Raw genomic sequence first — 27,100 nt, 5'->3', positions numbered from 1 at the left:
TGGAGTTCATCTCATCCAGCATTCAGCAGCTACACTAAAGAGCACCAAAGCATTTCCCAAGCAGTGTGGGATAAGATCCAAAACACAGCTCCAGGTCTATCCTGGATTTTCTACCACTTACAAGTCTTTTGGCTACGAACAAGTTCATCAACCTCTCTGAGTCAGTTTCTTCTTGCAGGACTATGGCCAAGATCTCAAGAAAAGATGAGCTATTGTCATTTCATGGGACAGTGCATGGTCTTTCTTGTGAGATGGCCTAGTGCAGAAGGAGCACAGAATGTTAAGGGTCTGTATCTTACATCGACCAACCAGTACTACATTAACTCAGGAACAATAGTGAACATGTCTAGGTTTTATTTTCCTCATCTGTAAAATGGGGACAAGGACATCTACCTTGCTTTTTAAGAGACTTCTTTGAAATGAGTTTGGCAAAGGCAGGGACTGGAACATAAGAGGTAGTAAGGGAGAAGTCATTGTTGCTGTTATTTTAAATAATATCATCCTTATGCTGGTTGATTGATATGGGGCTGTGGATGGACTGAATAATAAGGTAAAGGAGGAAAGAAGATGAGAAGTGGAGCTACCCTGACAGAAAGAAAGGGAAAGAGTGGCATTGGTGGAGGAGAAATAGGTCAAGAAAATTAGGAGTAAAATCTTTAGAAAGCCAGGCTAAGAAGTCCCTTCTGGGAGAAAGCCAATAACCAAGTGAAAATAGGTTGAGGGAAGGAGAAACAGAAATCAAGGGGATGGCAGTGCTGGAGTTGTTCTAGCAAAACCATCAAACAAACACCTAAGAAGAAAATGCTCCCCTGGTTAACAGGACCACAGGTAGCACTATGATAAAAAGGATTTGCAGATTCCTTGGAAAAAGCATGCCATCACTACAGCCAGTTGGAAGCTCTGGGAAAGGTGTGATTGATGCTGGTACGCAGGCATCTGAGAAGAATGGCTTTGATTACACTACGAAATATAACAAATATACACAAATTCACTCTCCTGCTGCCTCCCAGTTTAAAGGAAAGGATAAAGGGTAACGGGGAAAACAGCACATCAATTCCAGTCAATTCGTACATAGTACTGAATAGCAGAAATACTATGGAGCAGGGACACTAAGTTTCCATCAGCCTTCAGGACTTTAAGTACCAAAACATTAGGTCCTCCTAGTCCACAGACACCACACATGTTTGAGGGGAAATTTTTTTAGAAGGAATTCACTGGTATGCAAATCAAGTTTGCCAAACCACAACCAACCAGTTTACTTAAAGAAATCAATGTTTCTTCGTAAATACCACACCAGGATCCTACTTTTTAGCCACACAGTGGAAGGTTTCCCTAGTTCTGTATTGTGGACTGAAGGTGCCTCTCACAAGCTCTATCTTATCTTCATTAATATAGATGCTGCGGGGCACTTGGGTAGCTCGGTGCGTTAAGCTCTGACTTCAGCTCAGGTCATGATCCCAGGGTCCTGGGATCCAGCCTATCCTCAGGCTCTGCACTAAACAGGGAGTCTGTTTGTCCCTCTCCCTTTCCCTTTACCCCTCCCCTTGCTCATTCTCTCTCTCTCTAATAAATAAAATCTTTAAAAAAGAAATGTAGATTCTTCACCTCATCTCCTCCCTTACCCAAGGCATCCTGCTGTTGGGTTACAGAACTCTTCATCAACCAGGAAGCTGAAGCATACTCACAATAAAATGGAGGTAAATCTAATAACCTCAGCTTCTGAGGAATCAGAACACCTGATATTAACCAGGCCTCCTGCCTCTCCTAACCTCTCCATCAAGGGAAGAAACAGATGGGTTTCTTGAAGCAATGAAAAATCTACCAGGCTATACTAATACAGGGCATGCCTTCCTAGCAAAGATACTTCAGACCCAAACAAGACAAGCAGAACAAACCCCAACATGGGCAGGCAACACACAGAGATGCAGCTTGAATGTGACAGAAACACTGAGTGGAACCAGAGGCCTAGTAATGCCGTACCTACCCAAGGAGCTCAAGGTAGGAGGTTAAGGGTGGGCGCACTCACATGGGAGTGGGCATGGAGTTAGCCGCAGAGAAGAGTGAGTGGAAGCGAGACGATAAAACTTTTTTCTGCAGTCCCAGCTTATAACTTACTTATGGCTGCTTCTGTGATGAGCCACAATAAAGCTGCTTGGTCTTCTTAGTGCAGACTGTTACAAAGACCTCCTACTTCGCCATATTTTACAGAAAGCCATGATTTCTGAGGTGAAAACATCGGTGCATGGTGAGAACATACATTGCTAGGCTGTGAGGGGCTTCCATCAGGCAAAGGGTAAAAGATGTAGCGTTTATTCTTACCTATCGGTTTTCCAATGATCTTCATCAAGACACATTCCTCAAATGCCTACACAGGACAGGGTTCAATGAGCAAACAATGCTTACTTATTTTCAATCAGGTCTCAAAATACTAAAATCGAAGAACAAATCCCTTTTAATCTTCATGAAAGGAAAATGCTCACAAGAATAAAAAGATGGAGGGGCGCCTGGGTGGCTCAGTCTTTAAGCATCTGCCTTCGGCTCAGGTCATGATCCCAGGGTCCTGGGATCGAGCCCCACATCGGGCTCCTTGCTCCACTGGAAGCCTGCTTCTCCCTCTCCCACACCCCCTGCTTGTGTTCCCTCTCTCACTGTGTCTCTCTCTGTCAAATAAGTAAATAAAATCTAAAAAAAAAAAAAGAATAAAAAGATGGAAGTGAACTCCAAAGTCCTGTTATTCTGGTCTCTGAGCTGCTTAGTTACTAACTTGAAATACTCATCACTGGCCCTTTTGCAGAACTGAGCAGCCACAAATCTTTTACTGAATTATCATTCTTTAATAAAATAATTCTCAGGCAGATTTACCCAGACCCAAGAAAATGCATTTACCATCAAAAACTAAAAGCAACAAATGTTTACAACGCTATATAATTTAGCATTTGACCTGGAGAGAGAGAGGGATTAAAGTGATATTCCTCCAATACTATGGCTGTGTCCATACTGCCCTAAAAGTACCCAACTTGCTGTTACCGATTCTGATAAACCAGCAGCAAGACCCCCAGTACTAAGAGTGAGGAAGAGGGGCAAATAGGTGCCAAAGAGTTTAGGATCCATTTCTCTCCTCCTCACCCCTCCCCCTTCTTAACCCACAACCCAAGAAGGGAAACAAATAAGGAAAGGGAAGGAATAGAATGACAACAGGATTAATCCTGGGAAAAGAAAGGAGAGGTTCATCAAGTGGTAGAGTCCTACTTAAACACCTGAATACCCCACCCATTGCCAGGTGTTGCTGAAATCAGCCAATTACCGCATAATCACCTGGAGAGGTAAAGGAGAAGTTCTCACATATGGACCAGAAACCTGCCTCCACCACATCTTATTGGCATTTCTAGTCATTATTGTGAAAAGATGACTCACAATGTATGATACCGGGTGATACAACCTATGACAGACCATCCTGGAATGATGTTTAGGTAGGATCAGTGAAGCTGCTACTAAATAAATATTCCTGATGTCTGATTCTTTGCAAGATGTTTTAAAATACAAAATGTTGTTATAAAATAAAACATGGCATACCAACAAAATAGTTTCTCTACTAATATGGTCATAACCTTATTTTAGATGAAACAGTGGTTTCATCTAAACCCATTGCAACTGGGTTTCATAAGTTAAAAAGATTCAGAGACTCTTTCCTGCTTTGTCAAAGATTAATCATATAATCATGGGTTTATTTCTGGCTTTTCTATTTTGTCCCACTGATTTGTGTCTATTTTTGTACTGGTACTATACTGCTTGATTACTACAGCTTCGTAATGTAACTTGAAGTCTGGAATTGTGGTACCTCCAGCTTTGCTTTGCTTTTTCAAAATTGCTTTGGCTACTTCGGGTCTTTTGTAGTTCCACACAAATTTTAGGATTGTTTATTCCAGTTCTGTGAAAAATGCTGTTGGTATTCTAATAGGGATTGCATTACATCTGCAGATTACTTTGGGCAGTATGGACTTTTTGACAATATTTGTTCTTCCAATCCATGAACATGGAATATCTTCCCATTTGTTTGTGTCATCTTCAATTTCTTTCATCAAGGTTTTATAGCTTTCAGAGAAGAGGTCTTTCAACCTCTTTGGTTAGGTTTATTCCTAGGTATCTTGTTATTTTTGGTGCAACTGTAAATTGTTTTAATTTCTCTTTCTGCTTCTTCATTATGAGTGCACAGAAATGCAACAGATTTCTACACACTGATTTTGTATCCTGAGACTTTACTGAATTCATTTATCGTGATGAGCACTGGGTGATATACGGAATTGTTGAATCACTATATTATACACCTGAAACCAATGTAACATTGTATGTTAACTCTACTAGAATTTAAAATAAATTTAAAAAAAACAAGTCAGGGATACATTTTGCTTTACTTTCTATAACTCACCTGAGGGCTCTTCATCAACTTTTAAAGCCTGCACGGGACAGTGGTCCTCAAAGGGAAGATGGGCAGAATATTTATTGGTTTTACACATGGGTGATGATCAATAAAATATTTACTTTAGTTTGTTCACTTAAAGCCATGTGTCCTCCCTCCCCCATCCTTTCTACCACTTTTGGTGTTTAGATCTCCAAGTGTATAGCATGAGCCCCATGAATAGCATGATTATATCCAAATATAGGACTTGCATATTTAGGGTCAAACAGTGTAGGAGTCTACAGTAAATACTGGTTCCTAAAATTTAAAGATAAAGTGATCCCTGGAGAATGAAACTACTAAGATTCAACACATGACTCAGAAGTGGTTTGAAAACACACTGCTGATGAAGAATTGGGCAACACTCCAGATCAGTATAGCTTGCCAGCAATTAATGAAAGTTATAAAGGAATCCTTTGTCCCAAAACCTATCTGAGGAAAGACTGGGTTAAAGAAGTTGAGTGGTCTGCACAGAGATTTCCCAAGTATCTGCTGGGAAATACTTTCTAGTTAAGAGCAATGCCATATCTATTGTAGAACAGGCATGGCTCATAAATCATCATACTACTCTAAAATATAGGTAGCGTATTTTTCAGGACAATTTTCTTGCTTTTGTTCTGACTCCTTGAAAAGTTGAAAACAACTTTATGATCATTAATTTGGTGGGCCAAATACCATATCAAGAAGATATTCTGGATACCAAACACATTATTAGTCCAGTCATGAGAAAGGCATTTACCCCATTGTAAATCAATAGATCAACCTCTTAGCTTATCATGTATTTCTTGGGGGTTTAGTGTGTCAATACCTAAAAGCCCTGGGAACTCTGGGAAAATTGAATCCAGAAAGCTGTCTCTTGCCCTTAATCCATAGCATCCCCACCAAGAAATATCTACTGAACCTTAACTGAGCTACACCTGACTTCATTCAGAAGCATTTTTTTTTTAAGATTTTATTTATTTATTTGAGAGAGAGAATGAGACAGGGAGAGAGAGCATGAGATGGGGGAGGATCAGAGGGAGAAGCAGACTCCCTGCTGAGCAGGGAGCCCGATGCGGGACTCGATCCCGGGACTCCAGGATCATGACCTGAGCCGAAGGCAGTCGCTTAACCAACTGAGCCACCCAGGCGCCCCCAGAAGCATTTTTTTTAAAAGCAGAAAAGACAAAACGTTCTAAGTACTCTTCAGTCTTACTCCAACAGCACTGTGTGCTCTCAACAGATCAAATGCATCCCCCACTATCATGCTTATGTTTTGTGTTTCTGGTGACTAGTAGCTCCGAAGGCAGATGTTAGAACAACAAAGACTCATTTTTATTGTGAAGCCTTGATAAGTATACTTCAAACTTGTAAATTCGATAACTTCTCATTCTAGCACCCAAAGGAAATGTGTCTCGTCTACCTCATTGCAATCAAATGCCCTACAGCACACTGAAAACCTATTTAGAAAGAACAAGACACTCCAAACACTTGCGGCACCAAGTCAGACGATCCTTGCCAGTTGCACATGTGAGATCTCAGGCCCTTGAAAATGGGAAATTACACAGTTTCTTTACGAAAAAAAAACCATTATTTCCTTCACTGGGATGCTCTAAAATAGAGAAAAGGGAATCCTTGTGCTCTGTTAGTGGGAATATAAATTGGTACAGCCACTATGGAAAAAATAGAATTATCATATGATCCAGTAATGCCACTATTGGGTAGATATCCAGAAAAACAAAAACAGTAATTTGAAAAGATATATGCACCCCTATGTTCATTACTGTTATTTACAATAGCCAAGATACGTGCGTGCACACACACACTCTCTTCCTCACACACACACACACCATAGAATATAATTTAGCCATAAAAAAAAAGAGGGAAATCTTGCTATTTGTGACTGGATGGACCTTGAGAGTACTGTGCTAAGTGAAATAAATCCAAGAAAGATAAATACCCTAAGATTTCACTCACCTAAAGAAAAAACAAAACCCAGACTCAGATACAGAGCAGATTGGTGATTGCCAGAGGAGAGGGGAGTTGTGGGGTTCAAAATAGGTGAAGGGGATTAAGAAGTTACAAACTTCTAGCTAAAAAATAAGTCAGGAGGATGTAATGTACAGCATGCAGAATACAATCAATAATATTGTATTAACTTTGTAGGGTGACAGATAACTAGACTCATTGTGATCATTTCAGTGTATATAAACATCAAATCACTACGTTACACACCTAAAAATAAAATATCATAGGTCAATTATACCTCAATTTTAAAAAGTGTAATCAATACTAGTCCTTTTCCCCTTTTCCTTGGAGCCCTAGGCCCTTCATAAAATATTTCATTCACTGTTATGTATGTAAAATATATATCTGAAGAAGTATCTGGATGTGTCAAAGCTGATTTGTCAGTGTAGATGAGGCTTAAAATTTGGCTTGGACTTAGACTTGAAAGTAATTTAGAAAGTTGGCTTAAGGGGTGCCTGGGTGGGTCAGTCAGTTAAGTGGCTGCCCTCTGTTCAGGTCACGATCCTGGGGTCCTGGGATGGAGCCCCACATCGGGCTCCCTGCTCACTGGGGAGTCTGCTTCTCCTCTCCCTCTGCGTGTGCACGCTCTCTCTCTCTCTCTCTCAGTCTCTAATAAAATCTTAAAAAAAAAAAAAAAAAGAAAGTAGGCTTGAAAAGACAGTTCTACTACTAGTACTACTTCCTCTTCCCCTTCTTCTTCCTCTTCTTCTTATTATAGCTAGACTGTACCTAGTGCCAAACAGTGCCTGGGAGCTTTTGACATGTTTATAATTCTGCCAATTATTCTGCAAGATAATTATGATCCAGTTTTTAGTAATAGAGAAACCAAGGCTTAGGAAGGTTAACTGACTTTCCCAAGGTCACACAGCCAGATGGTAAGAGAGACAGATCTACCTGATGTCTGAAAGTGTTTTCCTTGAAATACGCTGGAGCACCTCTCCGAACATCTTTGCTCAGTTCTGGATCAGTGAATACCTTTAAACAAATAGGCTCTTTGCCTCAGTTTTTTCCTCTGTAAAATAAAGGCAAAACACTAAGTAACTGTGAGCTTCCTTCCTGCTTTAAACGTTAGGACCCCAAGTGAATTCCACTGCTAAAGACCACACTGTGTATGTAATATATCCTGTAGTAATGGCTCCCCAGGACCACAGAAGCTTTTGAAATTCTAAAACACAAAATCGTGTTTATAATCTATTGGGTAAACATTATGCTGGCAATTACTTTCAATAGGCAATTACAAATATTGGGCCTGGAGGGCAACAAATTGTCACTGTTGTCCCTGAAAGTTTGAGTCAGCAGCAGAAAGAGCAGACGTTCCTCAATGAATCTAATTGTAGCCCCGCCTTTGTTGAGTCATCTTTGGAGGCGGGGCCTGCAGACGATGTCGGCAGCCACAGTTCTAATAGTGTCTCCCAAACGCTTTGGGCTACCTTTTCCTTTCAATGATGCCTCTTCCTTATGTAATAAGAGTATCTGAAAGCTGAAACACGACAGCTGACACTTTCTGCAAAATTCCAGGTTCACGTAATCGAGTCCATTGCAAGATGCCTTGTTAGTATTTTGAGTTTTTTAAGCTAGGCAACATAGTTTTGCTGTAATTGTGAACTACTGCTGTCAATTTAGCAAAGTAGTTAAAGTCAGACCCAGGTTCAAGTCCTGTTCTGCCATGAACTGTGTGTGTGACAGACTTAAAGAGCTGACTGACTTCCTCTGAACCTCAACTTCTCACTGGTCAACGGGGCATAATATATTTACCTTAAGAAGTGGCTGTGAGAAATAAGTAAGATCGAGTATACACCTTGGCTAGGCCACCATCATATCGTACTTGGATTCCTGGAACAGCCTCCTCACTGGCCTCTCTGCCTCTACTCCAGCCCCTACAGATTTCCTCAACACAGTAGTGAAAGGGATCCTGATCGAAATGTAAGCGAAAGGGCTTGCTACCTCTTTCACATACAAGAAAATGCCAAATGTTCTTGGCTGAACTTGAACCGTCTCCCCACTCCTTCACCCCCTACCTTTCTTTGACCTTACTTCTGGTCACCGCCCCCCCCCCCCCCCCCCCCCGTAACAGCCACACTGGCTTCCCTGCAGGTTCTTGAGTGCCCCGACATACTCCTGCATTAGGACCTTTGAACTTGCCTTGAATTCTCCCTTCCCTGGATACATGCATGGCTCATTCTCACACTCCTTTGGGTGTTCAAGGATTATCTCCTCTGTACAGACTTCCTCAGCATTTTTTCCAAAATTATAATTCCTCTGCCTCCAGGACTTGCTTTCTCCTTTCTCTGCCATGTATTTTTTTAGCCTTAGTATTTATTACCATATAACAGACTACACATTTTACTTGTCTTATTTATTAGCTGTTTGCCCTCTAGAATCTGAGCTACAAAGACAGAGATCTTTGTCTGGTTTTCCACTGCTACATCTCCAGTTTTTAAAATAGTACCTGGCATATTAGTATTCAATACTTTTTTCTTTTAATAAAGAAAAGGAAGGAAGGGCAGCATTGTCCATAGTAGCAAAAAGCTGGAAAAAAATATTTGTTAACAGCTGAGAGGATACATTGTGGTATATACACACAAAAAAATATTTAGTAATGAAAAATCAATGCAACCATGTGGAAAACACACATGGCTCTTAGAAATACAAAGTGAGTGAATAAAGCAAGTTGCAGAAGATTACACACAGAATACCAAAGCCCTATGAAGGAAAACGGAACGGCATATTGTTAAGGATACATTCATATGTAATAATAATAAACTTTTTTTTTTTAAGGGATGAATTTGGTTCCCAGGGAATCCCTGAACACTCTTCTTCCTCTAGCTCTCACATATGTAAGTCTGGCTTACCACACAAAACAACAGTATATATCATTTAACGATGCATATACAGAGTGAAGGTATAAAAATAATCATAAATGTGATGTGCGATTGCTTCAGATTAATGGTTCTCTCAGGAGAGAAGACCGAAATGGAATGTAAAGGATTATCATTAGCTCTATCTGTAATATTTTCTCCATTTCTTATTTCCTTCCTTCTTCCCCCCGCTTCCTTTCTCTTTGAGAGATCTGAGTATGCAAATAGTTAGAACCTTTTTAATTTGATGGGATTTTATGACTGTTATATCATTTTCCATATATTTTTCAATAGTTTTCAAGTGTTAAGAATTTGAAGGTAAAATTTATGAGAAATTTTGTGTTAATATGAACACCGAACAAATGGATGATTTTCTAAGGAACATGTAACTTATCAAAATAAAATAGAAATAAAACAAGACTAAACCTAAAACTGCTTAAGAAATAAAACAGTAATTTAAAATCTACCTACTTGGGGAAGAAAAAAAAAAGCCCCAGGTGATTTTACAGACAAGTCCTACCAAATATTCAAGGAATAGGTAATACCAGTATTATGCAAAGTATTCCTGACAATATGAAGATTAAAAAAAAAGGAAATTTTCCCTCTTTTTAAGAGGGACAGGTAAAGCCTGGATTGCAATATCAGACATGGATTATAAGAGACTGTAAAGGTTTGAGATTTGGAAAAGAAGAAAAACTTTCCTTCAGTGAAATTATAATTGCAGATTTTAGAAAATCCAAAAGATTTGTATTCAAACTAGTAAAACTAATGAGGAAAAATAGGGAATTTCCTACATAAAAACTAAATATATAATATGCAATTGTGTTTTTATATAGAAATTTTAAAAGTAGAAATAAATTTGTAAAAAAAATTACTATTTACAGCAGCATCAAAAACAATACACTTTTCAAGAATAAATTTAAAGAGGGGTGCCTGGGTGGCTCAGTTGGTTAAGTGTCCGACTCTTGATTTCGGCTCAGGTCATAATCTCAGGGTCATGCCATCAAGCCCTGTGTCAGGCTCCACACTCCGCATGGAGTCTGCTTGTGATTCTCTCTCTCTTCCTCTCCTTATGCCCACCCCCTCTTGCACTCTCTGCTCTCAAATAATGTTTTTTTAAAAAAGAAAAATTTAAAGAAAGAATGGAGACATGCCATGCCTTCATGAAGAAGATTATTTTAAAAATCATTTAAGGAGCCAAAGTCAATAGAGAGGAGAGATAGAACACACTCACTCATGGGAAGAAACAATGGTGTGAAAGTATTAAGTTTTCCCAAAGTGTAATTTCCACATAATTAAAAATTCCAACAGGATTTGGAAAAATCTGACAAGCATGTAATCCTAAAACTCAAGGGCCAAGAATAGCCATGAAAAATATAAAGAAGATGAATAAGAACAAGGCGATCTACCCAGACACCATAGCATAGAGGTTAAGCACACAAACTCTCAAACTAGATTTTATGGGTTTGAAGCCTTGTTCTCCCACTCACTGCCCATGTGAGCTTGGCTGAGGTTTTTCATAAGACTCCCTTTTAGGTTAAAGGGCTTCATATATAAAGCCCTATAGATTTTGCCTGACTTGTAGTAAGTGCTTTGTGTTAGGTGTTACTAAGAATATGAGAAACTAGCAAAGATATAAATAGACAATTCACTGAAGTAGAAATCTGAATGTCCAATAAACATAAAAAATATTCCTAACTTCACTAGCAATTAGGGAAATGCAAGTTAAAGCAAAAAAGTCATAGGCAAAAATTAAAAGTGTCTGACAATACCAAGTATTGAGGAAGAGGTGGGGAAAATAATTCTTAAAATTACAAAATCTCCCCTCACTCCCCCCAAAAATCTGGCAGTATTTGTTAAAGCTGAATAGGGCATAAGCTACAGCCTGACAACTCCACTCATGGGTCAGTGCTCTCCAGAAACTCTCTCAAGTCTTGTACAGGAAAACCACCAATAGCAACTGTTACAATTTTGTTTGTTAGAGCAAGTATTAGAAACCCTACAGACATCCCCAGATGGGAGAATGACTAAACCTGCGGTATGTTCACACAAAGAACACCATGCGGTAAGTATATAAATGAACTGAAATTCTATTTAGCCATGTGAACAAACATAATAGAGTGAAAAAAAGTTGTAGATGGATATCTACAGTTTACCATTGACAGAATTTCAACTACACTCAAAATAATGCTAACATTTTTACATACAAAAACATATTTAGTGAAAGTATAAAAACACACGTTGGGGTTGAATAAGCACTAAATTCAAAACAGATTACTTTTGAAGGGACAAAAGGATAAAGCAAAGGTATAAATGAAGCATCAATATCTCTAATGTATAACTTCCCAAATATGCAAACCAAATAAAATAAAATGTAACCATTTCATAAAGCTTAGGTTGTGGGTGTGTGGATATTATTATGTTTTATATGTGCTTGAAATACTTTATCATTTTTTAAAAATCTGATATTATTCAGTATATTTCTGAATGCCACATTTAGAATGATCACATTCCTGCAAAATAAATAAAATAGGAGGAGAAAGGATAGATGCATGTATGTCAATGTATTAGTGAAGGCTTGGAAGATGCAATATTGACCATTGACAGTGGCTACCTCTGGACTAAGAAATAAGAATGAGGAGGAAGAAAGGAAAGGGACTTCCAAGTTTTGCTCTCTATGCTTCTGTATTGTTTCTATCTTATTTGAGAATATATTAGTTAGGTCATAATAGAAGTCATAATAAAGAGAAAACACAATAGGATCAAGCCCAGAGGAAAGTCAAAGGCAAAATTCAAAGAACATAGAGGTCAGGCCCCAGTTATGTAGCAAAACTAGAATGCTGCTTGAGAGAAAGTTCTCCCCTCTTCAGTACCAGCAAATTCCTTTAAGGGCACTGCAGAGTGCTAAAATATATGAGGCATGGGGTTGGGGCAGGGTAGGAGGTGATGATTACCAGTGTTATCCTAAAGCTACACTTCTCCTAGCAGAAGGAAACTTAGTCTTACAATGATACAAAGATCATTACCATCCTATTTACTCATGCAGGACAGTTTCCTAGCCCAAGGAGTATTCATGAAATGCAACCATCTTGAGTCCTATAGATTAATGGCAAGATAGTGCTGGGGTCAGGGGTGGTTGAGAAGCTGTTCTTCTGATCTCCAAGGATGAGAGAACACATTCTCATTAATCACAGTGAAATCAGAGTTCAGCAATAAAAGCAGCTGGCTTTAGAATGAGCTGTTTTCCAGGAGCCATTTATTTATTGGATGTTATGTCACTGATAAACCGTGCCAACCATGACTTGCCATGATTAAGCCAAGTTTATTCAGATGCACACCACTGCCTCCTGAAACAGCTAAGGCCAGAGCCCTCAGTCTTTGTCAGGGACTCCAAACTATTTGGGAAACTCAACAACAGGTCTCTGGTGGTAGCAAACAGTGCTTTAAAAGTAAATTGTGCTCTTCAAGGTATCTAAAAAGCAAAGGTAAGGAAGTCTGGGGGTGGTTGGGAGGAGTAGGAGACTACAGAACCACGTCAGGGAATCTTATCAAAGTCAGGAGGATTGTTTGCTGTTTTCTGAAATTCAAATATTTAGAGCAATACATAGCAACAAGAATATTAACTGCCATTTCTTCTGGATCAATCATATGCCCAGCAGGAGGATGCTTGGTGCTATTTGTTTCCTATTTCCTTTAACGGTAACCCCATGTAGGCAGCTGTGTCATCAGGCCAAGCCCTCTGAGTCCACAGCAGAGCTGGGCTACCAGGAGGCTGGTGATGGATAGTGGGAATTGTAGAAATCTAGTTCTGTCACTTACATGCTGAGTATCTTTAGGCAAATCACTTAACTTCTCTGATTCCAGGTTCCTCTCCTTAAAATTGGGTATGTTAATCCATACAATTTTTGTAAGGATAAAATGGATGTAGAAAGTTTTTGAAAAATTTTTAACTATTAGTTGCTATAAAACCTGGATGAATAGTAATGAGGTATGGTATTCCTCCAACATCTCTCTCTCTCTCTCTCTCTCACACACACACACACACACACACACACACACACACACACACACACACCCCTGTCCTCCATTTCATAGGCACCATGTCATCTTCCCTTTCTCTCAAAAGAAAGGCATATTCTCAGCCTCTTAAAGCAACATCGTTCTCTTAAAGTTCAAGTATCTGGAGACATTGGAGGATTCACTTTAGAGCTATTTAGTTTACTGTTTCTACACCATTGGCTATATTGGGAATTTTGCTGGGCACACCTAAGAGATAGCCATAGCTCATGGGGGAAGGAAGTGGAGAACCCCAGCTGATGTGACAAAGCTGAGAGGACTTCAATAATCCCAAATGAGTGGCTAGGGAGTCCAGCCAAAGCCCACATTCCAAAATTACCTAAACCAAATCCTGAAGAAGACAAAGAAACAGAGCAAAATATGAGGCTGGTGAGTAAGCTTGAGTAAGGCTTGAGTAAGCGTCCAGAATAGAGCAATACACACTTGTACCATCTCTCTATATCACACTGTCCATCTTACAACAGACTTCCAACACCCACTCCCCGTCCCACCTTACAAACACCAAATGCGTCTGTTCACATAGCTGACCAACTTCTTCTGGTCCATTCTTAGTGACCCAATGTAGTTTCCATCTAAAGATGGCAAATCATTTTATCACCAACAAAAATTAGTGTATTTAGTTCTATTGTTTTTAATTATTTAAAATAAAAAATACCCTCCTCTCAGATGCCTGGGTAGCTCAGTTGTTTGAGTGTCCAGCTCTTGGTTTCAGCTCAGATCATGATCTCATGGGTCGTGGGATTAAGCCCCGTGCTGGGCCTGTGCTCAGCAGGGAGTCTGTATGATTCCTTACCTCTGCCCCCCATCTCCCCCGCCCCCCCTCACTTTCTCAAGTAAATAAATCTTAAACAAAACAAAACAAAAAACAAAACAAAAAAAAACCTTTCTTGTTAAAATCATAGATAAGCCTTAAATTCTCTTTGACTACTACCCCAATCATTTTTTATGCATTACGTATAGGCGTACACACACACATAAAATTGTTATACATGTCACACTGTACGTATTCTGTGACTTGCTTTTCTGCAACAATATGTTTAGAACTTCTATCCATGTTAGCTGTGATGTCCTGTTTACATAGACTCTCTTCTGTGGAACTTGAGATTGAACGTAGCCTATTTATTGTTACTTAAAAGTGAGGACAGCTTCCATTTTCAATTGAGAAGAGAGAGGAACAGAAAGAAACAACTACTGCGCTGGTTTCTGGGACATTGGGTGTCCTGATCCTCAGTTCCTCAGTTGAATGATTAATCCATACTTTATCCCTTATTTATAAGGGCCAGTGTCAGGAATCAGGCAAATCAGCATAAAACAGATAGTAATTGCTCTCAGGGCTTTAAAACACAAACACATTTTTCAGCTGGAGAAGCAAGATTTCAGATTTCAAATCCTTTATTTTACAGATAAGAAATCAGAGACTAAGAAATATTATTAATTTATCCAAGGTTACACAGCCCAAGTTTCCTGGCTTTGCCCCAGGATTGAGTTTTCTTTTTCCTACTTCCAAAGATCTGTCTCAAGGACTTCAGCAGTAATTGATAAAATAGTCCATATTTTTAAAACAAACCTTTGCAGCTCACCAGCTATTAAAAAAAAAAAGTGCTGTATTTGAATCATTCTTCAAGCAGGGACCTGCAGTAAGAATTAATTGGTACTTGGGCACCTGGGTGGCTCAGTCGTTAAGTGTCTGCCTTCGGCTCAGGTCATGGTCTCATGGTCCTGGGATCGAGCCCCGCATCGGGCTCTCTGCTCTCGCTATCTCTCTCTCTGTCAAATGAATAAATTAAAAAATATTTTTTAAAAAAAAGAATTAATTGGTACTTAATCAACAGGGATGGTGACAGACTGCTTCAGTCATTTCCAAAGACCTAAAAAGTCAACATTTGCTCAAGTGGGATAACCACAGGACCTCCTCCACCAGCCACAAATAATACCTGTGCTGAGAATTAAATTTAACTGATACATGTGATGAATTTAGTTAGCACAAAGCCTGGTACATAAATACTTCCTACTGGTTAAGCATTCTTAAAGATGCCCTCTTTGCTGAAACCTCTCTCATTGCTCTGAAATGAAAGAAACTGAGGACCACTGTGTCCTCCTTACCAATACCCTAGCCCAAGTCAACTCCCCAGCACTTGTTTTAATCAAAGAAGGGGTGATGGTTATGTTGAATACAGAGCCATCTGGGTCAATCCCAGAAGAAAAAATAACTCCCATTTCATTAGGAAAAGTGTCTTCCCATTGTGGAAGTCAACACTTCTCCTCCTTGGCATCTCTGCTCAGTTATGAGTGAAAATGGTTTCTCATCTTCCTCCCAGCCCCTCTCCAAGTCTTCAGGCAACTGCCATGTACCAGCTGGCAACAGGCTCTTGAGTTAAGAGACTCCTTCTCAGGTTTTTCACATTTGCTGTATTAACAAGTTCATCCATTTGATTTTTTCCAAGGCTTTCCCTCTAAATGAAAAGTAAACATGCCATTGTCCTTGGATAAGAGCCTCTTTGACCTTCTCTCTTAGCAGCTTATGAGAAGCAGATGCTATGTGGTTATAATTTGGGCCCAGGGAAACCCATCAGTGTTCTAATCATATATGTGTAAACCAGATGTTGGCCAAGGAATCCTGGCCCCTTGAAATGTAGTCAATCAGCTTCAATCCCTGTTCCGTGCCCAGTGAACATCCAAAACCTCTGCCCTCCCTCCCAGTTTTCCTTCTGACTTCCTGGGCAGTCTCATTCTCCTTGTCACCTCTGCTCAAGGCTACTCTTCACATGCTTCCTCTTTTTTCAGCACTGAATTTCCCCAAATGTCAAACATAGCCTTATAAGCAATTTCTATTCAATCAAACACATCCCCAAAGCACATATGATTATAATTCAAGGAACCTAAGATCTATCACAACTTTTATGCATCCCAGTTCTTAAGAAGTCTTTTGGTCACCTCACCTTGGGAAATTTTTGCTAGCTGCTTTGATGAGACCAGCTTCACCCAATTTTTCTAGTTTTCTTGTCCAACCTATCTTGTCTTACCCTCTTATTCATGGAAGTCCAAATTCCTCTCCTTCAGTTATGCCAAACCATTCAATTCTCCCAAGATAACAAGACTGTTTCAGCTTACCTTTATTCACCAAATCCAAACCCAACAAACTCTTCAGCAGGACCGTGTAAGCTCCACCCTCCTTAGAGGGCAGTTTTCATAGCTAATGGAAGCCTTCCCCCCCACTCACCCATTTTGTTACATAGGAATCAAGTTCCTGGTTGGGGATGGGACCAGAGGACTACACTGGTCATATTGAGGTTTTTATGGATTGCAGCCCTTGGAGTTATGCAGTGCTCAGGTATATGGCCATTTACAGCCACCTTGAATGGAACCAAGGAACAAATTGATTGAAGTTGTAGAAATTGACACCTGGGGGAGGAACATTCAAGACATAGGACAGAAATGGGTGAACAGCTAAAATTATTGGCAGAGAAAGTAATGTAAAAGAGTGAAGAAACAGGTGAAAAAGAAAGAAGCAAAGTAGCTAAAACGGGAAGAGAGGGCAGGTTTTATGACAAACAGGGAGAAAGGAAAATTGTGAAGAGAAGAACACTGAGGAGGCAGTGGGAGACTGGAGATGGCAGAGAAGGGGCCATTCTGCCAACATTTTCTCCTGGCTCCACCACCCTTCCGATGTCACCCAGCCTGTAGGTCACTGGCAGGGTAGTCTCATGAAACAGAATGCAAGGCTTAAGCTCTGGTCCAAATTCTGATGAGTGTCTGTAGGTAGATGATTTACTCTCTCTGGTCTGATAAATCTCTAAAAGAGAGCAATTAACCTCAATGTAAAGTTCCCTTCTAGTTACGAGATACATTGTCTCCATGAGGTAGGATACTGAATTCTTCAATCTCCTACCCTACTGCACCTAGTTGCTACCTACCTTCCCACCTCCTCTTCTTGATCTGGGCATACTGGAGCCAGAAACCAGGGAAGGAAGCTCATGCTGGATGAAATATCCTTCTGCTATCTAGGTTGCTATTAGCTACCAAACAGGTCCTCCCATCCCGCAGGAGGCAGCACATGTTCAAATGCATCTTTTTAACCACGATTCCAGCCACTTCAAGTTTCATATAAAATCAGGTGATACTAAAATAAACTGCTTTTATGATTTAGTAACTAGTATCACTGTTTGACCTAAAAGGGCAAAATGCAGATCTGCCTATTCAACATTCATCAAGTTCCAGAGTTGCAGATCTCTACTACCCACTATGGGAGTTTCTAGAATCAAAGTCAGGTGGATTGAGGAATAAGGAGAACCCTGACCAAGGAAGACTAGAGATGGTAAATGATGGATTGGGTTAGAAGGTTCTTGAGGGAGAATGTAAAACCTGTCACAGCTCTCATCAAAATTCGCACCCTCTCAAAGCCCCATCTCTAAAGGCTTTGGGAGGAAAACAGAACTAGAGAATCTATTTGCCAGATGCTATCATTGGCTACAATGTATTCTTTCTAAGGCAATACTACTAAAGCTATATGTAGGAATAATTAAGTGTATCATTCAGGTCATGTAATGGGCTAAAGAAAAATAGTTTTGAGCAAAGGTATCTCTTCTGTGTTTCTGAAATTATACTACACAGACTAGATATTTCTCCACCTGTATGTCAAGTTGCATTTTTAAATTAAAAAAAAAAATACCACAAAGGGAAGAAAATGAGGGGGAAAAGCCTGGGAGATAAAGGCTAAGAAACTGATCAAGAGTACTAGGGATGTGGAACCATTATACTTGGAGCAGGCTTTAATATATAGAGCAAGGCTAGCTGTAGCAGATTATGTGCCTGAGAATTAGGTCAGAGATTGGATGGCACTTAGAGTTCTGTAAAAGAGAAGGTTTCCATGGTCAAATATATTTGAGAAATGCTAAATTCTATAACCCTGCCTTTGATATCCATAATACATATTAAAGACCCTGAGGTTTCTATCAGTAAAAATTACCTAATTCAATAAAGCTCAGCCTTGCCCAAACCCATTGGGCCAGAGAATGTTTCCCCCATAATACCTCTTATGGGGAAATGCCTACACTTGGGGAAGGACTGACCCAACATCATTCTGATGTTCATAATTAACCTCTCCATCATAGGGAGATGACAGAGCCTGGGAGCAACAGAGCATTAAAAATAAAATTACCCCCAGCTGGTGTTCACAAATGAAAAGCAAGTGGTGGGAGAAGGGGGTTATAATTTTGTCAGGTGTTTTCTTGCTGGAATAAGATGCAGATTGGCCAAAATCATTGAGATGTTTATTACCATAGGATGGAAGTCTTTATTGCTCTGGACATGTAAAGGACCACGTGATACTGAGCTACCTTTGTTTGACATATTACCTGATCTCCTTCCCAGTCATTTTGCCTTCTTAATTCTTCAATGATATGGTTTTGTCATTAATGCAAAAGTGGTCTAAGTGTCACAAAACCAGAGACTCTTATGGTAAAATACAACTAGTACCAGTACATGGAATACCAGGACACATGCAGTTCAGTACTGCCTGCGAGAATAAGTACAGATTCTTGAACAAGGCCAAGCCACCAACTAGCTGCTATGTAACCTTGCCCAGACCACTTAACATTTGGCCATGACTGCCTTACTTCTGAAATGAGAGTACAGGACTTGATTCAGCTCAGAAGTCCCAGTCAGCTCCAACAGAACAGGAAACAAGATGAAGGAGTGGTTAAATATTCTGGCTTTAGAGTCAGACCAACCTTAACTTCAATCCCACCACTTCCACCACTTACTGTCTGCATGCTTGGACCAATTATGGAACTGCTCTTTACTTGCGGATAATAGTTACCCCCAAGTGTCCATTAATATTTAGTTGACCTAATACATGTGGATTAAATAAAATTAAAAATATTTATAGCCTGACACATAAAAAGGGATCTATAAATATTCCTATTATGATTATCATTAATTTCCTATGCCACTGAGTGCTGGGAATCTAGATAATGAGTAGAGCCAAAAAAAAGGGGGGGGGCCAAATTGGGCCAAGTAAAGTCCAGACACATGTAACATAATAGCTTGATCATACCAGCCTACACCATGGGTTAGGACACTCTACTGTCAGGTAACGGAGAACTTGAAATAAATTAAAATACTACCTAGTGTCAGTGCTCTGCTTATAACTCATTATTGGCTGCTGGTTGCATTGAGAATAAAATACCAAATGCCAATAGATCCTGGTATCATCTGGCCCAGATTCTCCCTCCTCCTCACTCACTGCTCCAGCCACGTTGCTCTGATTTCAGGATTATGCTCCTGCTGTTGCCCCCGCCTGGCTGACACTTGCTCTCATTCTTTGATAGCCTATTTTTTTTAAAGACTTTATTTGACAGAGACACAGTGAGAGAGGAAACACAAGCAGGGGGAGTGGGAGAAGGAGAAGCAGGCTTCCCACTAAGCAGGGAGCCCAATGTGGGGCTCGATCCCAAGACCCTGGGATCATGACCTGAGCCGAAGGCAGACGCTCAACAACTGAGCCACCCAGGCACCCCGATAGCCTGTTTATGCTCACCTTTCGGACCCCAACTGAAATACCACCTCCTCGGAGAGGTCTTCCCTAACCATACCAACTAAAGTGGCTTCCATCCCCTAACTACACCATCCAAAGTGGCTTCCAATTATCTTCACTTCCCTTGCCAAATCCCATACTCTTTATCTTAGCACCCTATGATCAATTCGTTTGTTGATTTATTTGGGTCAAGCTAAAATATCCCAGAGCCCATCTTAATAGTTTGTGAAAGCAGACAGGAAAATTAAATCTAAAATTATTTTAGTCTTTATCTTTTGACTCCAGTGTTCTCTACCCCCAACAATGGCCTCTGTCTACTAAAAGCCTAAAAAAGAGAGCATCTTATTGGTGCAGCCAAGGTTAGACATTCATCCTTGGCCCAATTAACTGTGGTAATGAGATGGAACCATACAAACATGCCATACAAACATGACTTACCACTGTGAGCATGGACTGGACACATACCCAGAAACATGTCTGAGGAGTGTTCAAGGCCCATGAAGCACAGTAAGAAAATGCAGCTCTGAGCAAAAGCTAGAAAACTTCTGCTCATTGAAGACTAACTCAGCATTTCCTCCTCCTCCTCCTCCTCTTCCATGAGGCGTCCTTTACCCACATGAAATCTTTTCCTAAGCAGCAATGACCACTCCCTCCTTTTGGAGAGTGCCCACATTAAAGCATGGATCTCATTGCATTGTGATTCTTTATGAGTACGTCCATCTCCCCTAGGGGGCTACAAGCACTTCATACAGTGCTAGTGCATACTAGATGCTCAACAATTCTTTAATAAATGAATAGATTAATATGTGAACTGCTTAATTGGAAATTAACTAGTAACAATGACATTTTCAATAGAGGGAGAGCAAAGAATCATATTGTGCAAAGCCAAATCAGATGTTAGTAGTGTTGATATATGGCCATGAGTTAGTAAGAGATAATCTGTGTACCCCAGTGACTGGCACACAGTAAACCTTCAGTAATTGGCAATTGTTCATTATAATGATGATGATTCTAGTACTTATTGATGAGGTACTTTTTTCGCTTCTAATAAAAAGATAAAAATCATCCAATCATTTTTATCTTCTCTCCTCTCTACATACTTTTAAGGGTTACTTTTTTTTTTTAAGATTTTATTTATTTGACAGAGAGAGATACAGAGAGAGAGGGAACACAAGCAGGGGGAGTGGGAGAGGGACAAGCAGGCTTCCCACGGAGCAGGGAGCCTGATGCGGGGCTCGATCCCAAGACCCTGGGATCATGATCTGAGCAGAAGGCAGACACTTAACCACCCCGGCGCCCCTAAAGGTTACTTTTTTAAAAGATCATTTTATCCTGGTTCTATGGGAGGATAATTAAAGTTAAAATATCTGCATTTCAGAGAATGCCTTAAGCTACACTGAAATTAAAATTAAAAAAAATAATTCCATTTTTGTCCTAAACATCTTGAAGCTCTTTTGGTCTTTAGCAAGGAAGGGCAATCCAGTTTTTATCATTTACTTTGCTTGAATACAGCTGCTTCCTTTTGCTGAAGCAGATGGAATTTATCCCATTTCCAAAGTTTTCCTTCAGAATTTGGCTTTTCCCCCTTTTTCCAGGCCTGGTGTAAATAAGGACATGGGCTAAGAGAATGAAAACATAAACCAGGAGGAGCCATTGAAGGAGTTCTAAAGTATGTTTTTATTATAAGCATTGCTGAAACTCCAGTCCATCACCAATTTCCCAGTAATGTTTAGGTGTTGGATGGAAGACCAATTACAGATAATCTGCAGAGAGCAATCGGTGTCAAAATGGACAGAGCTTCAGAGAAACAGACAGTTCTGTAAAAACCTGTATGTTTCTCAGAATAACAACCTTAATAATTTGGGCGATGTGAATGAAGCCTGCTGAAGCATCACCCCATGTCCAACACTCTTGGAATCAGGCCAAATGTACTGCTAAGCAACAAATGCATATTGTTAGACTGGACCTCAGTCACTGACTTTCCAAATTAAGAATGTTTCATGAGAGTACTGGGAGATGTTTGATAAAAGGGTAGTTTCTTTCCACATACTAACAATAATGATGGTGATTCCATAATTATTAATAAAAAATACTATCAATGATATTTGATAGCTTAACAGTTATTGACAACTGGGTTTGAATCTCAACTCTGCGACTTACTAGCGATGTGACCTATAAGTTATTTAATCTCTCTGTGCCTCAGTTTTTCATCTGTAGTGTGAATAGTATTCATCCCATAGAACCGTGTGAGGATTAAATCAACAGTGCATGGTAGAGAATAAATGCTCTATAAATATTAGCTCAATTGTTATTGAGGTCTTATCTATCTCAGGTTGGTTTGACACTGAAGTCTCTGTTCTTAATCATTGTTCCAACTTGCATCCTGGATGATGGATGGTAGGTGGGGTGGGTGAGGATGGACAGATGGGTAAAAGATGGAGCTAAGGAAAGAACAAGTAGACTCAAGACTTGTAACAGTTCACTTTGTGATGCATATCATAAATTCAGAGAGTGAGTTATAAACCATGGTCTCTTTAGAGAGGAGGGAATCCTGGAACAAATCTCATTGTGTACTCTATATTTCTTCCAGACTATAATATTTTCAAGCAGGAAAATTCTGATTAAAATTAAAATTTATTTAACAAAGTTTTGTTGAATTAGAAGTGAATGAACCAAGGATAAACCTTGGGTAGTGAAAAGAGAAGTCTGCAGAAGGTAAAGGACAAGATGTAGCATGTGGCAGAGGGCAAAGTGGCAGAAGTTGGGGTCGGGGGGAGGTGCGACGATGAGGCTACAAACAGAGTGGAGGGTATCTCAATGAGCCCTCTTTTCTGTCTGGAGGACAGAGCCTGGATGAACACCTGTTTACAATCAAGGTCTCTATTAAGCCAACTCTAAGTGTCTAACGTGTAAGATTTTTTAAATTTTATTTGAGAGAGAATGAGCAAGAGAGAGTACACACAAGCAGAGGGAGAGGGAGCAGATTCTCCCGATGAGCAGGAAGCCCGATGCGGGGCTGGATCCCAGGACCCTGGGATCACTACCTGAGCCACCCAGGTGCCCCTAATGTGTAAGAAATTTATTAGAACGTGCCCTCTGGATTAATTCTGATGGATGTTGAGCTGTGAAGTGAGGCCCAACACCTCAGCTGCTGCCATAAGGTGCTCCGGAGCTAAATGGCCCATCAGATTGGCCTATGACCAGATGAATTGGCCTTTGTACTCCTGGCTGGAGTCACCGGATGTGAGAAGAGGCACATGGGAGAGGCAGTTTTCTGCAGCTGAGGCAATCTCTAAAGGGTTGCAGAGCTGAAGGCTGTTTGCGGATGGCACTCCTAATGGCTAGGGCAACAATCCTTTTTAGAAGGGTGATTTGGGTAACAAAATTGGCTATCACTGGCAGCCACAGATGATTGTTTCCCTACCTGCAGTCAAACCACCAGCTGCATCAGCATCACCCAAAAGGGGCAGATTTCTGGGCCCCAACTCCTAACCTAATGAATCAGTCTCTAGGGCTAAGGCCTGAGTACACATTTTCATAAGCTCCGTGGGTGATTCTGGTCCACAGTGAAGATTAAGAATAGCTATACAATGAGAAAAAAGAAACTTGCTGCCAAACCAAGTAGGAACTTGAAAAAGAGAATTTCCAAATTTGGCTAATTCCACAATGTTCAATGTAATTTACAAAGTAAATTTTTGCCTAAAATAAATTTTCCCCCCAGCAGCTCCTGTAAAGCAGATTTTCCTCTGTGAGCATGGACGCATTATCTGTAGCTGGCCATCCATCCCGTATGTCTTCCCACAGACACCTACAGGGACACAGGGCTTCCAATATATCAGCACGAGCCTGGCAGGCATGGAGCTGCAAAGGCTGATTCATCGTGCCAACAAGGTCCACAGGCTCATTTATGCCTGTCTTCAGTAGAAACCTTGTTGCTTCTGAAGAGCCCATATGTTCATAGTATAAGCCAGCTAAATTACTACCTGGTATAAGAAAGCTTTGGGAGGTCATTGAATAAACCCTCAGGTTCCACAACCCTCCAAGCACCAGAATATTCGGAAGGCAGTTTCATCTGAAACCCATCCTCTGGGCCACTGCCATGCTTACCCTTCTCTTCCAGCCTTCCTTCTGATAAAGTCTGAGGCTAGCAATGACACATCAACCTATAGCCCTTTAAAACTAAACCAGAAATTGAACGAGCCAGGCAAAATTAGACTTATGGAAAAGAGCATTTCTGAGAAAGTAAATATTTGTCATACACATGAGACTTAAAGTTCACATGCTTTAACTGCTGGAATTCACCTAAGAAAAAATGCAGGAAAAGCACAAAGATGTTTATCACAAGATTACCTGTAACAGTGACAAAAATAGAAAAAAGCTAAATAGGCTACAAAATGAATATACAATATTATATTATGTAGTTGTTAAAATGTTTACGGATAGTTTTAGATAATATTCAATGAAAGCACTTTCCTTTAACTGAAAAGTGCAGGATACATTGTTTACGCAAAAAAAAAAAAAAAATTCAAACATTAAAAATGCTTAGGAAATAAGACCAATTCACCAAAATGTTCATAGCTATGTGTCTGGAAATGTAGAATTTCTTCTTTGAGAATTTTAACTTTTACACACTAAGTTTACAATTTTAAAGACATATATAAAATGTTAATAAACGCTTGAGCTTCTAAGTCTCATTCTTTACATTATCTACATTAAAATGCAGATACCTAGATAGGAAGACAGTATTTGCTTCATAGAGCTAGCCTGTTCATAGAGATTATAGACGTGATCATCTGTTAATAGGTATAGGCAATCCATAGACTTGGGAAATGTTTTTTCTTCTGGGTTTTCTGCAGAATTTTATTTGTTGATAATCCCCAAAGGAACTAGCCCTTCCCTGGTGATACAGTCACAGTCAAAAGCACGTGCCTCTGGAAAGCAGCTTACCGCTGGCTGCCCCACACATGTGATATCTACAGATTGCTTTGTTTTCTGATCTACAGGATCCTCAGGTATTATTTCTGGCCATTCTGTAAGGATTAATCTCTGCTTATTCTTTCATGGAGAGAAGTAACAATAGACTGGATGGCAAGTTCATTTACATAAAAATTATGAACAAAATTAAAAGGATAAAAGTTTTAAAAGCAAATATGCTGGGGAAATGTGCCACAAATATAAAAGGGTAGTATCCTTTTATTAAAGGACTAACCAAAATGATTTTTTTTGTGTGTACAGAAAGATCTGCCGTATAGAACCTGTTTTTTGTCTTTTCACCCTTTGTTCTAGTTCCTGAGGCTAGGAAGAGATAAAAAGAACACTACCCTAAAAGATTTCTACAAATCAAGAAGAAAAATAGTTCACATAAAATAGCTATGAGAAATATATTAAGTAAACAAGTTAACACTCAAAAATTAGAAGTGATTTTTGATACATTCAATGCTGGCAAGTGCACAGCGAAACAGACACGCTCATACACTAATGATGGGGGTGGATATTGATACAGCCCTTCTTGAGGTCTGCAAGGCAATATGGATCAACAGCTTTTAAAATATGTATATGCTTATAGTCTTTTTCCTAAGAATCTAGTCTAAGAAGACAAATAGAAAGTGTTCTGGTTATTTATTGCTGTGTAATAAATCTTTCAAAACGTAACTGCTTAAAACAACAGCAACCCGGAGCGGACCCCAGAGAGCCCCGAGCAGCCCCACCGCCGCCGCCGCCGGCCTAGTTACGATCACACCCCCGGAGGAGCCGCAGCGGCCGCCGCCGGCCGCAGTCACCATCACCGCAACGTGAGCAGCGAGGCCGAGACCCAGCAGCCGCCCCCCCCCGCCCCCGCCCCCGCCCCCGCCCTCAGCGCTGCGGACACCAAGCCCGGCACCACGGGCAGCGGCGCAGGGAGCGGCGGCCCGGGCGGCCTCACATCGGCGGCGCCTGCCGGCGGGGACGAGAAGGGCATCGCAACGAAGGTTTGGGAACAGTAAAATGGCTCAGTGTAAGAAACGGATCTGGTTTCATCAACAGGGCTGACACCAAGGAAGATGTATTTGTGCACCAGACCGCCATAAAGAAGAACAGGCCCAGGAAGTACCCTCGCGGTGTAGGAGATGGAGACGCTGCGGAGGTTGATGTGGCTGAAGCAGAAAAGGGTGCGGAGGCAGATGTGGCAGGCCCTGGTGGAGTTCCTGGGCAAGGCAGAAAAGATGCAGCAGACGTACCCATTAGAGACGCTCTCCACGCCGCAGGGGTCCTCCACGCAATTCCCAGCAGAAGTACCAGAGCAGCGAGAGTGGGGGAAGAACGAGGCATCGGAAGTGCTCCCGAAGGCCAGGCCCAACCGCGCCGGCCCTCCCGCAGGCGATGCTTCCCACCTTACTACACGGAGGAGGCCCTATGGGCGTCGACCACAGGATTCCAACCCTCCTGTGCAGGGAGAAGTGATGCAAGGTGCTGACAACCAGGGTGCAGGAGAACAAGGCAGACCAGTGAGAGAGAACATGTATGGGGGTTATAGACCACGATTCCGCAGGGGTCCTCCTCGCCAAAGACAGCCCGGAGAGGGTGGCAATGAGGAAGGTAAGGAAAATCAAGGAGATGAGACCCAAGGCCAGCAGCCACCTCAACGTCGGTACCCCTGCGACTTCAACTACCGACGCAGACGCCCTGAAAACCCCAAACCACAAGATGGCAAAGAGACAACAGCCGCCGATCCACCAGCTGAGAATTCGTCCGCTCCCGAGGCTGAGCAGGACGGGGCTGAGTAAATGCCGGCTTACCATCTCTACCATCATCCGGTTTAGTCATCCAACACGAAGAAATGAAGATGAAATTCCAGCAATAAGAAATGAACAAAAGATTGGAGCTGAAGACCTTAAGTGCTTGCTTTTTGCCCACTGACCAGATAAATAGAACTACCTGCATTATCTATGCAGCATGGGGTTTTTATTATTTTTACCTAAAGACGTCTCTTTTTGGTAATGACAAACGTGTTCAAAAAAAAAAAAAAAAAACAAAACCTGGTTTTTCTCAATACACCTTTAAAGGTTTTTAAATTGTTTCATATCTGGTCAAGTTGAGATTTTTAAGAACCTCATTTTTAATTTGTAATAAAAAGTTTACAACTTGATTTTTTCAAAAAAATCAAAAAACGGCAAGCGCCCGTTAATA

General features: G+C 40.6%; 1 pseudogene; it reads left to right on the top strand.

The window, feature by feature from the left end:
• The first annotated feature begins 836 nt into the window (after window positions 1-836).
• LOC135361830 (Y-box-binding protein 1-like) lies at window positions 837-27,100 on the top strand (annotated as a pseudogene).

This window comes from Mirounga angustirostris, unplaced genomic scaffold, assembly GCF_029215605.1.
Source record: "Mirounga angustirostris isolate CCGP_5_RB_7025 unplaced genomic scaffold, mMirAng1.0.hap1 SCAF_10, whole genome shotgun sequence".
Taxonomy (NCBI): Eukaryota; Metazoa; Chordata; class Mammalia; order Carnivora; family Phocidae; genus Mirounga; species Mirounga angustirostris.
This window is presented reverse-complemented; position numbering and strand designations above follow the sequence as displayed.